Source organism: Sinocyclocheilus rhinocerous, unplaced genomic scaffold (assembly GCF_001515625.1).
Source record: "Sinocyclocheilus rhinocerous isolate Xijiao unplaced genomic scaffold, SAMN03320098_v1.1 scaffold8, whole genome shotgun sequence".
NCBI lineage: Eukaryota > Metazoa > Chordata > Actinopteri > Cypriniformes > Cyprinidae > Sinocyclocheilus > Sinocyclocheilus rhinocerous.
The window spans coordinates 2,893,052-2,897,541 of NW_015666800.1; the positions used below are offsets into that span (position 1 = coordinate 2,893,052).

At 37.9% G+C, this 4,490-nt stretch overlaps 1 pseudogene; it reads left to right on the plus strand.

Moving 5' to 3' along the window:
• Nucleotides 1-4,490, plus strand: part of LOC107733094 (spectrin beta chain, non-erythrocytic 5-like) — a 36,076-nt pseudogene that overhangs the window by 7,619 nt on the left and 23,967 nt on the right.

Consider the following 4,490-nt stretch of genomic DNA (forward strand, 5'->3'; position numbering starts at 1 on the left):
GCTCATGAATATTAATTAGACAGACCAAAATCGACCTGTTCTCAGCAGAGCTCCTGAGAATAGAGCTGTAAAAATATATTGAGATGGTTTTTGGTACTTATACCGCAAATATATATTCTTAAGGACATCAAAACCTCAAATAAAACTCCAGGAAGGTGTACAATATGGGACCTTTAATGGCTACAGCTTCAACGGCACTGACATTTTTAAATCAATTTAAGACTGAAACCCAGCAGAGTAGAATGGTACACTACAGTGATTCATCAGATGGTGAAGATGAGAAGGATAAAAAAGATGACAAAGAAGGAAAAGTCATCAGCAAGGCTTTACCACAAGAACAAGCAAAGATTAGGTTCAGATACAGAGGTAAACAGCATCCTTTAATGCTAAAAAATTATCAAGTTTGTGTGTACAATGAAACAGTTTCTCTTTCTCTTCTCATCTTGACAATTTTTCAGGTCCTGTATTAACCTGGGACAGAGGAGAAACATTGACAATTGTCAGCAGGGAAAAAGATGATAAGTTGCTTCTTCGAGACAGCAGAGGAAATGAGCAACTAGTATCTTCCACATTCATCACAGAGATGCCGTCTTCTGTAAGACTTTTTATCAATTTCAAAATCTACTTGTTTCAAATCTTATGAGCCATAAAACTTCTCTTTAAATTGCATCTACTAGACAGCTTTTGCTTGTGTTTTGATGCAATTAAATGCAGAAAGCACCACCTGAACCTACGAATGGAGAACCTGAGAGTCCAAAAAAGAAAGTGAGCCGACCTCGTCGCACTCGTTCTATGCGGCGTGGCACAGCTGAAATATCTACCTCATCATTGCCTGACCCACACTTCCAAAAAGACACAATAGAGAGCACACAAAGCAGTCTAGAACAGGATTTCAACAGCCTTTATAATTTAGCACAGGTAAATATTCAAGATTTACCCTTACGCTTTACCATTTTAGATTGTTTTAAACATTTTCCAGTCATTTAAATAGCATTTTCTCCTACCAGTCAAAAAATAAGATGCTGGATGACACTGCAAGACTACATAGGTTCTATAATGCCTGTGAGGAGTTTGATTCCTGGATGGGAAGGAGAATGTCCTCAACACTTTTAACTCCAACTCCAACAACTTAGAGGTTGTACAAGCCAAATATGAGGTCAGTTTGCACTGAAAACACATGCCTAGCAGAATAACGCAAGTCAACATGAATCAGTTACAACATTCAAAGCCTTAAAGTTGCTTGGAGAAGTAACTCCAATAGATATACTTGTGTTCTTTGGATAACATGGTGGTATTTTGATTTAAAAACATTCACTTCTTTCTTAATGTTATACACAGAACTTTCTTACCGAACTAGCCAGTGGTAGAAAGCAACTCGATGACATTACCAAGCTTGGAGAGGAGCTTGTGAAAAAAACAGCACAGCAAGAAAAAAGAGATTCAGCTCAGGCTTGGAATCATAACCCGCAGGTATGAAGGCTAAAATCAGCATTGTGCAGCCGTACCATCCTACCATGCTATTGTGTTGTTAAAAACACTATTGTGTCCTTGAAGTGTTTCTTTGTATCACCAGGTGGGAACACATTAAAAAACTAAAGGATGAGATGGCTCATGAGCTGCTTAGCTCTGCTGATGTGAAATCGATACCTGCAGACCTGCCAGGATGTCCAGGCTCAGCTCCAGGAATAGGCTAACCCAGCTTGACACACCTGATGTGGGCAGCTCACCATCAGCCCTACAGGCTGAGGAACACAGACAAGCCCAAGCTGAGAGGGACATAGAAGCCCTGGAAAGGAAAATAGAGTACCTTAAAAATGTGGCCAAGATGTAGGTTTGCTACAAAATTATTGCAGTTCCACTTATTTTTGATGATATGTTTTTGGCACTTGGCACAGCTCGGAACCATCATCAACAATAACTTACAGGAGAATGTCCAACGCTATGTATAAAGTAGTGAAACTAAATCAATCCTCATTAATCTGCCTGTCAACTGTTCCATTGCTATGCTACAGGAAACAGGATTGTAGTCCTGCAGAGAGTGCTGCTATCATGGAAGAAGTATGTGCTCTGGAAGACCTGCTGCGACAGTTGAAAGCCCAAGCCATTCAAAGACAACGGATGCTTGAGGAAGCCAGACGCTTGCAACTCTTTCAGAAAGAAACCAGAGACCTGTTGTTATGGGCCGAGGCAACAAAGGAGCATCTTCCGGAAGAGGACACTGGATCTGATGTAGCATCTGCTCTAGCCTTACTCAAGGAGAACCTTGATCTGAAGCAAGAGATTAAACTTCAGAGAGCAAAGTTAGTTGTGTTTGGCCTTTATCTTGTAATTCGTACTTAGTGCCTATGATCAGCGTTGGGGTTAACGCATTACAAGTAACGCGAGTTACGTAATCAGATTACTTTTTTTCAAGTAACTAGTAAAGTAACGCATACTTTTTAATTAAGAAAATATCTGAGTTACTTTTTCAAAAAAGTAATGCCAGTTACTTTGTTTTCCCATTTATTGACTGACAAGTCTCCTGTCCCCATGTTGGGAGAAATCGGAAGTACAGAGGCATTGTGTGTGCTGTGTGAACATGATGTTACTGTAGTCCTAGACTAAATGTGAATGTGCATTAATTCATCCCACTCGCAAAAAAACAGATTTAGTATTCATCAAAATGAATTAAAACAGTGAAATGCAAACTCAGAATATGATGCAAACCTGCAATAATTAAATATGTTAAATAACACAAATGTATCTAATCCCATTTTATTAACCAATATCTTTGCTGCTGACCTTTGATGATCCAGTTCAACCACACTAATAAGCATAAATGACTTTAGAGAAACTAACAATTGTCCTTTGTTTTTTTATTGCTGAAGAGTGTTTCTTCTCCTGCGTTCTACTGTACAGACGTGAATTTACTTTTCCTTCAGCCTGAGGTTTATTCATGACACTTTTTGGTGTGAAAGGGCTTTTATATTTGCTATAAATAGAACTTCTTATAATAAAAACAATCAAGCCCTGCTTATATTTAAAAAGTAACGCAAAAGTAATATAACGCATTACTTTCCATAAAAAGTAACTAAGTAACGTAATTAGTTACTTTTTTAGGGAGTAACGCAATATTGTAATGCATTACTTTTAAAAGTAACTTTCCCCAACACTGGTCCCCAATAACATCATGTCAAATTATCCAGAACAAAAGCAAGTGAGCTTTAGAGATAACCAAGTAAATATATAGCATAGTTACTTCTTTCAATAGCTCCTGAAAACATTTTTCTTCTTTCATCCAACCACTGAACCATTGAGGGCTATCATAGTGAAGGACACATCTATACTGATAAAAACTGATCTTGGTATAAAGGAAAACCTCAGAAACAAGTTGCTATTCAGAGCATATAGGTGGTGCAACAGTGGCCCCTGAACTGGTCATTTACCACAAGTACAACCATACTAACTCTTTTAAAGACTTCTGCAAAAGTTAATGCTAATCTGCAAATCACTCTGCGGCCATCTTGGTTACATTCTTGGCAGCTACTTTCCAGTCATACTAGCACAGCTTGAGTCTATTTCAATGGGGACAAGACAAAAATCTCCAAAACAGATTATGTTTCAATAACATACTTCAAATCAGCAATAACATCTAAAAACAACTGTATAAAACAGGGGTGTCAAACTCAGTTCCTGGAGGACCGGAGCCCTGCAGAGTTTTGTTCCAACACACATACAATGTAGTTTTCAAATAAGCCTGAAGGACTTGATTAGTTGGATCAGGTGTGTTTAATTAGGGTTGAATCTAAACTCTGCAGGGCTCTGGCCCTCGAGGAATTGAGTTTGACACTCCTGGTATAAAACTTTGCTTCATCTCAAATCATGCAAAAAAAAAAAATATATATATATTTCTCTGTTGGTTCTAAATGGTTCTAAAAGGTTATTGGCTTTTTTAACTGAGCAATTTATGAGAACAGTCTTCATGGAACAGATTTGGAGAAATTTAGCATTACATCACTTGCTCACCAATGGATCCTCTGCAGTGAATGGGTGGCGTCAGAGTCCAAACAGCCGATAAAAACAACACAATAATCCACAAGTAATCCACACCACTCCAGTCTATCACTTAACATCTTGTGAAGTGAAAAGCTGCTTGTTTGTAAGAAACAAATCGACCATTAAAACATTTTTAACTTTCAACCGTTGATTCAGGCCAAAATACAGTGAGTCCATAGTCCATAATATCGCTTCCTCCGGTAAAAAAGTTCATCCCCTGTTGTCCTTTTACATCAAAATCATATTTGTTTAGAACTGTTTTTGCTTATAAACGGTGCTTGATCTGTGCAGATTTCTCACGTGATTCAGACTAGGACGACTTTTTTTTTACAGCACTTTCTCCCATTCATTACTCTACAAACATTCATTACTTCTATTCATTACTCTGTCTCGTCCTTCTGTCCTTGAAAGTACACATTTTACACAACATTTCAAGATAAAACATTACAAAAAAG